This window comes from Diabrotica virgifera, chromosome 9, assembly GCF_917563875.1.
Source record: "Diabrotica virgifera virgifera chromosome 9, PGI_DIABVI_V3a".
Lineage (NCBI taxonomy): Eukaryota > Metazoa > Arthropoda > Insecta > Coleoptera > Chrysomelidae > Diabrotica > Diabrotica virgifera.
In genome coordinates, this window is record NC_065451.1 from 151,445,950 (window position 1) to 151,459,595 (window position 13,646).

General features: G+C 34.9%; 1 protein-coding gene across 2 annotated transcripts in view; it reads left to right on the top strand.

The window, feature by feature from the left end:
- Positions 1-13,646, top strand: part of LOC126892334 (mitochondrial carrier homolog 2-like) — a 141,684-nt gene that overhangs the window by 28,646 nt on the left and 99,392 nt on the right. The gene's annotated exons all lie outside the window — the stretch shown is intronic.

Genomic DNA, 13,646 nt, shown 5'->3' on the forward strand with positions numbered 1-13,646 from the left:
TGTCTATCATCCACCGTTTAGCGGGGGTGGCGCCCCAAAGTTGACAAGTTTTTAAAAAATATGTTTTAAAAAAAAATATTTTTCCCTAACTGTAACGGAAATTAAGAAGAAATCCTGCGGCAATTATTCACAAATAATTGATTGATTTTTTGGTATAGGTTTCATTTAAGGGTAATTGCCCTTTTTTTGATTACGAGGTGTTACATTTTAAAAAACCCCTTTTTATACCATCTGAACCGTTTATGCTAGAGTAAAAAGACTTTCAGCGATTACCCATGTACTGGTGCTATTTACAAATTTGTATAATGCACCCCTATTTTTTTCCCGGAACCACCCCAAAAAAAAGAAGAATTAATAAATAAAGTGATTTTCTTGGAATCCTTCACACACAATGCCCTTTATTAATATGCTTCATATATCATTTTGTGCACGTTATTGTTACCCATGCATGGACACCAAAAGCGATTTCCTAGTGTAACCCTTGTAGCCAAAAAAAAAAAAAAAATAAAATGGGGGGTGAAAAATATTTTTTTTGTTTTTTGCTTTTTGATCCATATGGACATATGCTTTATCAATAGTGCTTTTCAAAAATATATATGGTTATTGCAACATCCCTGCGGAAACCACCCCTATCCTTGAAAATATGATATATTATTATTATTATCCAGATTTAGCCATACGGCTCACACTCCCTCTGAGGGGAAAATTGACTCATCCCAGATACCTACGGTATCAAAAGGATTGAGCTCTGGTGGGACTCTTTCCGTGTTATCGAGCCCTAGGTTACTTGGAATGCAGGTGTATCTCCCAAAAATTTTCTTACACTTCTGGCCGTCGCCAGAATTATTATTATTATTATCCAGATTTAGCCATACGGTTCACACTCCCGCTGAGGGGAAAATTGACTCATCCCAGATACCTACGGTATCAAAAGGATTGAGCTCTGGTGGGACTCTTTCCGTGTTATCGAGCCCTAGATGACTTGGAATGCAGGTGTATCTCCCAAAAATTTTCTTACACTTCTGGCCGTCGCAAGTAGTACAGCTTTCTGCATGGTCTTATAAATATGTTCATTGAGACCCAGCTTTTTTATGCTTTTGAGGAGGGTCTTCGGAATGACTCCAGTAGTAGACATAACAATAGGTATCGTCTGGGTACTTTGCATTCTCCATTGTCTCCGTATTTGAATTTCCAGATCTCTATACTTGGCGATCTTTTCAGTAAATTTACTACGTAGATTATTGTTGTTAGGTATCGCCACATCAATTAGTGTTGTTTGTCTTGTTAATTTATTAACTAGTACGAGATCTGGTCTATTATGTGCCACTGTTTGGTCTGTGAGCACACTGCGGTCCCAGTATAGCTTGTAGTTGCCATCCTCAAGCATACTCTCAGGAACGTATTGATAATATGAGAGATGGTCCGTTTGGAGAAGTCCCAGCTTGTTAGCTATCTCTTGATGAAGGATTTTTCCCACTGCGTCATGCCGTTCCTTGTATTCAGTTGCAGCAAATGCCTGGCAGCCCCCTGTAATATGTTGGATGGTTTCTTGGGCTTGACATCCATATCGGCATCTGTCGTTTTGAACCTGAGGGTCTTTGACGATATATTTCAGGTAATTTCTGGTTGGTATAACCTGATCCTGAATGGCCAGTAATGAACCCTCCGTTTCAGGGAACATCTTTCCTGATGTCAACCAATAGTTCGACGCTGTATTGTCGACATAGTCTTGGCTGACCTCATTGGGATGTCGCCCGTGCAGAGGTTTACCCATCCAGGTGCGCAGTTTTTCGTCCTTAGTAAGGTGGTTTATGCGCATTTCTGGTTCCCTCAGTTTGATCGATGTTGTGTCATCTACTGCGCAAATTGCGCGGTGTAGAGTAGATGTCTCAGCCTGCATCTGAAAATAAGTTCTTAAATTAGCAATTTGTTTATCTAATTGCTCACCTATATCCATAAGTCCTCTTCCTCCTAAATACCGGGGTAATGTTGTTCGTTCTACTGCACTTTTAGGGTGGTGTTTTTGTGCCTTTGTGAGGTGTGTTCGTACTTTTCGCTGAAGATTTTCTATATCCGTTTTTGTCCACTTAACAATACCAAATGAATAGCTAAGCGCGGAACAAGCGTAGGTGTTTAGTGCCTTAAACAAATTTTTACTGTTAAGCTGTGAACGAAGCAGCTGTTTTACCCTTCTTATAAACTCAGTAGTTATCTCAGTTTTCATTTGCTTATGGTCAATTTTCCGCGCCTGTTTTACTCCAAGATATTTATACATATCGTTGTCGCCCATGGCCTCGATGTTCTGGCCATTTTGCATATCGAATCCACCGGGCTGTACCTTTCCTCTGACTATATTCAAAACACGGCACTTGTCTAGACCGAACTGCATACTAATATCATTAGAGAATGTTTCTACAGTTTTTAGCATCTCTTCTAGGTGTTCTCGAGTGGAAGCCATTAATTTCAAATCATCCATATACAACAGATGATTGAGCTTCGCTACCACAGTATTATTGCTTTTAATGCTAAAACCTGAGTCAGTGGAGTTTAATAGCTGGGAAAGGGGGTTCAAAGCTAAACAGAACCACAGTGGACTCAACGAGTCTCCTTGAAACAGGCCCCGGTTGATTGCGATATTTTCGGTTTCAATATTTTTTTCACCAGGTATTTGGAGGTGAATTTTAGTCTTCCAATCTCTCATTATATGCCTTAAAAAGGTCACTATGTTATCATCGACTTTGTATATTTTCAAAATATCTATTAGCCATTCATGCGGTACTGAATCAAAGGCCTTTTTATAGTCAATAAAAGCAGTAAAAAGGTTCCTTTTTTTAGTGAATGCCTGGTTAGAAATGACTGAATCGATGATAAGCTGTTCTTTGCAACCCATGGAACCCTTAGCGCATCCTTTCTGTTGAGGCTCTATGATATCGTTTAGAGCACAGTGTTGGTAGATACGCCGGGTTACACAGGATGTGACCAATTTATACAAAGTTGGAAGACAAGTAATTGGGCGGTACTTGGATGGATCTTGGGTGTTATTTTGATCCTTGGGTATTAAATAAGTAGTTCCCTGAGTTAGAAATGATGGTAATTCCTGCGGATTAGAAATAACATGATTAATTAATGTTGATAAGCACTCATGAATACTCCAAAACTTTTTAAGCCAGAAGTTCTGAACTCCGTCTGGTCCAGGAGATTTCCAGTTATGAAGCTCTTTGATGACATTTGAGACTTCTTCAGTCGTGAATGGTTCGTAGTTAGCAGTGAAGTAGTGGTGACAGTTGTGCGTCGTATCTTCTATCCAGCCAGCATTGTTGTTAAAAGCAGCTGGCGTGGAAAGTTGATTTCCCCAAAACTCATGAATTTCTTCTTGGCTTGGGTAAGACTTGTCGACACTTTCTACGGTGGAATTGAGTTTTCGGTAAAACGCCTTCTCAGAGTTCTCAAAAAGTGCATTGTCACATTTTCGGTTGTTACTAACTTTATACCTTCTTAATCGTCCTGAATAGACGGAGAGTTTTTGTTTTAATGTATCCAGACACTGTTGGGCTGTGTTATTTTCTGGATCGTATCTCGAGTGTCTTGAAGTGCTCCGCATTATTTCTTCAGCTCTCTTAATGACTTTTCTACTTGTTACACCTCTTATATATTCTGTGACTTGACCAATATCCCTACGCAGTAATTCAATTTTTCCGAGAAGTCTTTTTTCCCATGGTGCAATTCTGTTACCAGTCTTTCCGTTATTAGTACCCCGTCGTGTTCTGATCTTAACGCCCATTACATTGGCAATTGCTGTTGCTGTACAGTAGATTAGCATATGCAGATATTCCAATGTGTGGGCTTCTACGACATAATTGGGTAGGACTTCAGTGTTCACAATTTGTAACAGCGCACCTAGTTTCTTACAAGAGTTTATTCGTGGTAGCGGTGGTCTGCTAAGTGGATTTGTTCCATTAAACTCTTGTACGGCACGAGCCATTTCGTTTTCTAGACTATGGCGCAACTCGTTGTTTTCCTGCTGTGTATTGTCAGGTTGAGTTTCTGGTATGGGAATCTCAGGAATCTGCTCCTCAAGGATTTCATTAGGGACTTGATCTAAAACTAGCTCTTGGTTATTAATCTCCCGTTCGACTTCGCTTTTGATGGCATCGCGTCTAGTCTCTGGGATAAGATTATTTCTTATGATTACCCGGTATTGATCTGATACTCTTTGCTCCGATACTTGAATATCTGGGTACTCCCTGCAAAATTCGGCATACAGCTGTTGTCTGTAGCCGATCGTTTCTTGACCGAGGTTTGTCACCTTATAATAGAAGCGCAAAATGCTTTCGTTGATGGACACAGTCCATTTCATGCGCTGCCTCGGTCGTCCCGCTTGAGTGAGCGCCGGCTGATGATCCAGCGCAGCACCTTCGGCAGGTGGAGCTCTTGTTGTTATTTGGCTCGCTTGTGGTTGTGGTTGGGCTGTAGCTGATTGTATGACAGGGGCCCGCCTCCTCAACACCCTGCCACCGACGTCCCGCATGCTGTCACGTCCAGCGCCGGCTCCAGACGTGCCCTGGCGATCCCCAGGCAGCGATCCTAAACACAAATTATTATTCTCCATTCTCATGGGTGTGCATTTTATACCTACTGCCAGGTGTCAGTTTTTGTTCCACGGCAAGTATTCCTGCTACTCTCTGGATATTGGCGCTACGAATACCCAGAAAGCATCCCCCATTCGCAGGGGGCCGCGCCTGATAGAAGAACTGACAAAAAACTCCCACAGGTTATTATTATTATTATTATTGTTATTATTATTATAAATCAAATAAGGGCAGAGGAGCGAGCTCCTATTATGCCCAAAAACAAAGAGAAATATCATTTTACAACTAATACAAATTAAGAATAAAGTTAAAAATTAACAAACATCAAATAAAAATATTGAAACAATAAAACAATGTCGCCCTAAAACAATTCAATCCTTTAAAGCTCCCATAATGTTCGAAACAAAGAAAAATATCGTTATAAAACTAATAAAAATTTTAAAGATTACAATTTCAAACAAAATTTTGAAACAATAAATAATGCCGTCCTAAAATTATTATATGAAGCATATTAATAAAGGGCATTATTATGCTTCATATATCATTTTGTGCACGTTATTATTACCCATGCATGGACACCAAAAACGATTTCCTAGTGCAACACCTGTAGCCAAAAAAAATAAAAAATAAAATAGGGGGTTGAAAATTTTTTTGTTTTTTGCTTTTTGATCCATATGGGCATATGCTTCATCAGTAGTGCTTTTCAAAAATGTATATGGTTATTGCAACATCCCTGCGGAAACCACCCCTATCCTTGAAAATATACTGCAGAAACTACCCCTATCCCTTGGCGAGCATGTTTTTACGATTTTCTCATTACCTATGCATTAATTTTAAACAAAACTTATACAAGATTAAAGACTACTATTTACTCTAAAAATTAGGTCCTATTCATTTTTTTCATATAAGCAACCGTTACGGCACAGTGGCGCCGTAAACCTCATATATGCTTTGGCGGGCTTCAGTTTTTGTTTTTTTTTTTTCGTCATCTGTTGGTTTTGTTGATAAAGTACTTATGTAAAAAAACAACACAGTGTAACCTACAAATTATGACTTATGCACATTTTACAATCTTTGCTATTCTTTTATTTTTATAGAAATACTTATATTATATTATTATTTTTATAAGAATGGCGTACTTTTTATGCTTTACCGACAGTGGAGGATCCAGCATCGTTAAGAGGGGGGTGCCAATTGGCTAAATTTGTACAAAAATAAAAGAATATTTTTATAATCTTTGAATATAATATCACTTGGTTTAAGAGGGGGGGAGGTGATCACCCCTATCACCCCTCGCTGGATCTGCCACTGCTTAGCGACCACCTAAGGTTAAATATTGTGTATTAATGCAACAAAATGCGTGTAGGTGGCGAAAATATGCAAAAATTGATTTTGGGCCACCACTGTGGCTTTGGGGCGCAAAGATTGTAAAATGTGCATAAGTCATAATTTGTAGGTTACACTGTGTTGTTTTATTTTACATAAGTACTTTATCAATAAAACGAACAGATGACGAAAAAAAAAAAACAAAAACTGGAGCCCGCCAAAGCATATATGAGGTTGCCGCACTGTGCCGCAATGGTTGCTTATACGAAAAAAATTAATAGGACCTAATTTTTAGAGTAAATAGTGGTCTTTAACCTTGTATAAGTTTTGTTTAAAAAGAATGCATAGGTAATGAGAAAATCGTAAAAACATGCTCGCCAAGGGATAGGGGTAGTTTCTGCAGTATATTTTCAAGGATAGGGGTAGTTTCCGCAGGGATGTTGCAATAACCATATATATTTTTGAAAAGCACTATTGATGAAGCATATGTCCATATGGATCAAAAAGCAAAAAACAAAAAAAATATTTTCCACCCCCCATTTTATTTATTTTTTTTTGGCTACAAGGGTTACACTAGGAAATCGCTTTTGGTGTCCATGTATGGGTAACAATAACGTACACAAAATGATATATGAAGCATATTAATAAAGGGCATTGTGTGTGAACGAATCCAAGAAAATCACTTTATTTATTATTTCTTCTTTTTTTTTGGGGTGGCTCCGGGAAAAAATGGTGGTGCATTATACAAATTTGTAAATAGCACCAATACATGGGTAATCTCTGAAAGTCTTTTTACTCTAGCATAAACGGTTCGGATGGTATAAAAAGGGGTTTTTTAAAATGTAACACCCTGTAATTAAAAAAAGGACAATTACCCTTAAGTGAAACCTATACCAAAAAATCAATCAATTATTTGTGAATAATTGCCGCAGGATTTCTTCTTAATTTCCGTTACAGTTTGGGAAAAATATTTATTTTTTAAAAACATCTTTTTTAAAAACTTGTCAACTTTGGGTGGCCACCCCCGCTAAACAGTGGATGATAGACAGATGCTGTCGGGAAATAAATCGTAGAAAATATAGTCCTCTTCATATTTCTATAAAATAAATTTTTTGTAAAAGGTACAGGAAGGGCTACGTTCCGCAAAAACCACAAATTACCCCCTTTAAAGGAGTGAAAAGGCGAAATTTTTTCAGAAAAAGTTAGTCTTATAATAAGCACTTTATAAGTCTTATAATAAGTTCAACCTTTGTTTCCTACACTAACGCGTGTCGCTCTGTTTCCAATTCGGTTTGATTTCTAAGCGACTTTCGTTCCATTTTGTCTTCAAAATAAACAGCACGATGTCTTGTTTCAAAGAAATTTTAATTTCCAAAGTGCAAAGTAGGCCCATTTTATGGCACGATACACGCAAACATTTCAAAAACAAAAGTGTAACAGACAAATATTTATTTTTTGTGTTGCCTATATCTATTAATGGGATGTACACTATACTTACTTTTGCTTTTTAACAAACACTCTATAAATGGATCATCGTCTAAAAAAGGGCAGTACGACGCTTTCGTGTGAAAGGCATGTACTCTGGGCTAATTAGCAAAATTCATGGAAAAGTTATTTACCAGCAATTTTATTGCTGGAATCGAATTATAAGATCCTATATATTAATAATATAGGTATGCAAAGTCCGCAGATAGTGTGCTACTTTTTTTATAAACAAAATGGCGCCGACAAATCGTATTTTTTTCAATTATTGCTCTATAACTCGGAAGATTTTAACTTTACAACAAAAACACCCAAATAAAAATTCACCGCAATTAAATTCTGCATAGAGATATATTTTTCATGATTTGCTCCGACGAAAATTTTCCTCGGAAAATGCGGGTTTTCCTAACAGAAACTATAATTTTCAAATAAAGTTTTAGGTAAGTAATTATTAACCAATAATTAAATAACTTAGTGACATCAAAGCTTTCTTGGTGTAGATTGTAATTCCAGAAGCCGGTGAAAATTCAACGCAATTGTTAATTAACAATTTACGATCGCAATAATAACCAAAATAATCATGATACATTGATCAAACTTATAAAGATTATAAAGATGAGATGCTTGTTTAATATTTTTTCGACAAAATATAAATTTTTTTTTTTTTTGCATAATCTTTAAATTTTGAAAAAAAAATTGTTATAATACGTTGGTCTAATTAGTAAAGTACAAAGAAAGGTTATTTACCAGTAATTTTATTGCTTTAATCGAATTATAAGATCCTATATATTATTAATATAGGTATGCAAAGTCCACAGATAGTATGCTACTTTTTTTATAAACAAAATGGCGCCGACAAATCGTATTTTTTTCAATTATTGCTCTATAACTCCAAAGATTTTAACTTTACACCAAAAATACTCAAATAAAAATTCACCCCAATTTAATTCTACATAGAGGCATGTTTTTCCCGATTTGCTCCGACGAAAATTTTCCACGGAAAATGTGGGTTTTCCCAACAAAATCTCGAATTTTCAAATAAATTTTTTGGGCCAGTAATTATTTATCAATAATTATATAGCTTGATGAAATAAAAGCTTTCTTGGTATAGATTATAAATTCAGAAGCCGCTTAAAATGAAACGAATATTTTAGCAACAATTCAATTGTTAATTAACAATTTACAGTCGCAATAACAACCAAAATAATCATGAGACATTGATCAAACTTAGAAAGATTATAAAGGTGTGATGCCTATTTAATATTTTGTCGACAAAATATAAATTTTTAATTTTTTTGCATAATCTTTAAATGTTTAAAAAAATTGTTATAAACAAATTAGCATTTCTTAGAAATTGTTTATTATATTCTAATTTTAAAAAATACTTAAAATGCATATTTCATAGGTCTTGGAAATGAATGCTTTAAAAAAATTTTCCAACCATTTGCAAAAAAGTTATGAAACAGCAAAATAAATATACGATTTCTCCATTGTTTATAATTTGTTTTAATTGTTTCGAAGCTTAAAAGTGAGTCTATGGTACAATCTAATTACTCACAAAGAATGTCAAAAATTAGTGCAATGGTTATATTTTAGTCAAAGATTAAAAATACTCTTTTTTGTAATTTTTAGCGCGAAAGTAGGCTTGATACAGAGCCGGAGATAAAATGTTCACTCGAAGCGACTGACACGCTTAAACTCGCGCGAGTTGTGTATGTGGGCGGGTAGCTACGGTACTGTATTATTCTACTTTCGCGCGTGTAAATTACAAAAAAATATATTTATAATCTTTAATTAAAATATAACCATTAAGCTGATAATCGATATTTTTTTATAAATAATTAGCTTGTACTTTAAACTCACTTCTACGCTTTGAAAGAATTAAAAAAAATTATTAACACCGTAGTAATCGTATGTTTACTTTGCTGTTTCATAACTTTTTTGCAAATGGTTGCAAAAAAGTTTTAAAGCATTCATTTTCAAGATATTTAAAATGTGCATTTTAGCTATTTTTTAAAATTATAATATAATAAAAACTTTCTGAGAAACGTTAATTTGTTTATAACTATTTTTTTTTAAACATTTAAAGATTATGCAAAAAAATAAAAAATTTATATTTTGTCGACAAAATGTTAAATAGACATCTCATCTTTATAATATTTCAAAGTTTGATCAGTGTATTCTTGTTCTCATGATCATTTTTCAGTGCGTCACAGTTTTTCGATTTCTCTCTAATGCATTAAGTTAGATGAGACGGAAAAAGCGGTAGCTCCGTGATTAAACACAAAAATAATGCAGCATTACAATGGTTATATATGTTACAGTTCAAGTTGATTATCCAGTTGGAGTTGACTCCAACTAGTTGGAGTCGACTCTAACGGCTGGTTTCAGTAAAAGTTGATTATAAATATAAAATGAAGATTTATATTCAACATTTACTAGTAAAAGTCGACTCCAACTAGGAAAAGTATACTCTTCCCAATGCCATTTAGTAAAAGTTGATTCTGATTCACACAAACAGCCGATTCGAGAAATTAAATTAATGTTACTGAATATGTTCAAATTAGTCTAGGCTGTATCGTCGTCCCCGTTAGTGAAATTGCTCCGATTCGAATTTTTTGCACAAACTTACTCAAAAAGAGGTCCTTATAACAAATCTACTGGGTGCCAGGCAGTACCTTGATCGATAAATTGTTTAAACAATTTTTTTAGACAAATTCACAAAAATAATTTTTTCACTTCGAACAATTTTTTTTAGATCATTTGAGTTATTCTGAGCAAAAAAAGGTATTTTATGATTTTTCTCTAAAATTGATTGTTGTCGAGTTATACGCGATTTAAAATTTGAAAAATGCAAAAATAGCCATTTTCAAGGCTTAATAACTCGGTTAAAATCCATTATTATGAAAGTCAGAAAGTGACCAAATCAAAGTTTATAGCCCGCTGTACAAGATCCAGCAGAAATTTTTGTCACTATTTTTGACATTTGCGCTCATTGTTGATAATTAGAAATAATATCTTATTAATGAAATAATGACAAAAATTTCTTCAGGATCTTATAGAGGTAGCTTTAATCTTTGATTTTTTTTAGTTTCTGACTTTCATAATATACAGTGAGCACGTAAAGGTTGGAATAAATTCATTTTCTCGAGAATCGACGATTTTAGAAAGAAATCCGGAAACAGGTCAATTTTTATTTTTAAATTACGACTTTTTGGCATATATACCATAGTAGTGACGTCACCCATCTGGGAGTGATGACGTCATCGATGATTTTTTTAAATGGGAATAGGGGTCTTGTGATAGCTCATTTGAAAGGTAATTCAATTCTCTATTCAATAATATAACTAATAACATAATTTTTTATACAGGGTGCCCAAATTTTTTTATTTTTTTTTATTAAATTTACTGACATAAAAAGAAGAATGCAAGTAATTTATTTAATTCAAAATACATTTTACTGCTCTCATAAAACAGAATAAAATGTTTATTTTAAAAATAATCATTGCTTTTCGCTTAAATTAAATGTTCAAACTGTCAAGAGGAAGGTGGGTGGCTGCTTTAATACTGAATTTAAGCAAAAAACAATATTTTTTTTTTTGTCAAATACACATTATTTCCTGTTTTCTGATAGGAGTAAAATGTATTATGATTAAATAAATTACACACATTCTTCTTTTTGTCAAAAAATTTAATTAAAAAAAAATATTTTTTGGACACCCTGTATAAATAATAATGTTAATGTTTATATTACTGAATGGAAAATTGAATTACCTTTCAAATGAGCTATCACATGACCCCTATCCTCATTTAAAAAAACGTAGATGACGTCATCATTCTAGAAATTAAATGTTACTGGAAATAATTATGTTCAAATTGTGATACATATTTATATTCTAGGCTGTATCGTCGCCTCCGATAGGTAAATTATTCCAGTTTGATTTTTTTGCACAAACTTACTCAAAAAGAGGTCCTTATAACGAATCCACAGGGTGTCAGATGGTACTGTGGTCGAAAAATTGTTTAAACAACTTTTTTAAAAAAACTCACAAAAAAATTAATTTAGGACAATTTTCTTTACATCATTTGGGTCATTCGGAGCAAGGTCAAAAGAGGTCTTTTGTGATTTTTCTGTAAAATTTATTGTTCATACTTGTTTATTGTTATATTTATTTCAAAATACAAAAATTACCATTTTCAAGGCTTAATAACTCAGTTAAAAATTATATTAGTCACCGAAAGTGACGAGAAAGTCACCGAAAGTCACGAGAAAGTCCGAAAGTCACCAAATAAAATTTTAACGACCCCCTACAAGGTACTGAAAAAATTTTTGTTATTATTTTATTACTAAGCGGTTATTTTTAATTATTAACAATGAGCGCTAGGAGCGTATTGACGCAGCTATCAATGTGAGTGCGAGTGAGATGCACCATTGCACCATTTTGACATTTAAAAATTCAAACTTCTGTCAAACCACAAAAACCCTTTTTTTGTAATTTATTGCTCACATGTCATCACCATGACAAGGCGAAAGTTCTTCTTCTTGTGGTGCTTTCTCCTTTAGTGGAGGTTAGCGACTACACTGCAGCACAATGCGGCTCTAAACAAAGATGTTGAATCAAGGCCGGTCCAGTCTCTGATATTTCTAAGCCATGAAATCTGGCGCCTACCGGCACCCCGTTTTCCTTCAATTTTACCCTGGATGATCAGTTGCGTGAGGCGGTACTTTTCGTTCTCATTATGTGTATATTCTCCTCAGAACATATTCGTTGGTGGTGTGGGTTGTCCAAGGTATTTTCAAGTCACTTCTATAAAGCCAGAGTTCAAAGGCGTTCAACTTGTTCATCAGTATTGTGTTGTGTCCAGGCCTCCGTTCCATACAAAAGTATTGACCACACATAGTAATGCAGAAAACGACATCTAAGGCTGATATTAATGCTACTGTTACAAAATAAGCTTTTCATTTTGATAAACTCCTGTCGGGCTACCTGTATTTTCGCTCTTGACTTCTTGTTTATAATCAAGTTCAATTGTTGAACCAGCAATCAAGATATTTGTACTGGCTTACGTATTCAAGCTGTTGGTGTTTCACATATTTATTGGAAGAGGTAAATTTTTGTTCCTTGATATTTTTATAACTTTGGTTTTCGCAGTATTGATCTTCATCCCCATTTTTTCACAACTCTCAGTATCCCTATCCAACAGTATCTGCAGACTATGGTCCGAATCAGTCATTAATACTGTGTCATCTGCATAGTGGATGTTATTTACTCTCTGACCGTTTATCCTGATTCCTTCTGAAGAGTGCGATAAAGAGTTCTCAAATATTACCTAAGAGTAGACGTTAAAAGTATGGGTGATAGCACACAACCCTGTCTAACACCTCGTTGTATTTCAATTGGCCTTGACGTATTACCATTGGTCTTTACGATTGCTGCCTGATTCCAATAAATAGCCTCTATAATTTTAGAATCTCTTTTGTCGACTCCGATGTTGTTCAATCTTTCTATCAAGGTCTTGTGCGTCACCCTATCGAACGCTTTTTCAAAATCTATGAAACAGATAAAAAGGTCTGCTTGCTTATCTTTGTGCCAGAGTTTGAAGACAGAATATTGCTTTTCGTGTCCCCATACCTTTCCTGAAGCCAAATTGTTCTTGACCGGTGACCTCATCACATTTTTTATAATACAGTACCTAGAATCTCGGTTATCCGCCATAAACAGGCCGACGGAAGGGCGAATAAGCAAAAATGGCGGATAATAGGGAGCGTTAAATGAAACACAAGTTGAGCCCTTGATGATTTCCAGTCTCCGATAGGAGTGGCACAAGAAGAAGAAGAAGAAGAGAATCAGTTTAATTTTGACTGACATTGGACATTGTAGATAGAATGATTTAGGATGAACGAAAAAAACTAGCGATTTTCATCTGCCTTGCTGATGTATCTCGTTTTGTTGCTGCCAATACTCGCCATCTTGTAGCATCATAATATCGACAGCTCTTTCTTCTTATTGCTCGGAATGCTCGGCTTATTTGATCTCATCTTAAAAAAAATTTACTCCTTCTTTAATATTTTCAAAGTTATAAAAATTTGAAAAAAAAAATTATTACTTAAATGGAGCGGCGGATAAAACGGAACGGCGGATAAATGAAGGGCGGATAACCGAGACTCTACTGTATATTCTGTTCTGTATGATACGCAAGAAAAGCTTTAGAATGTTATTTAATAGACTTATAAGGCGGAAGTCCTGG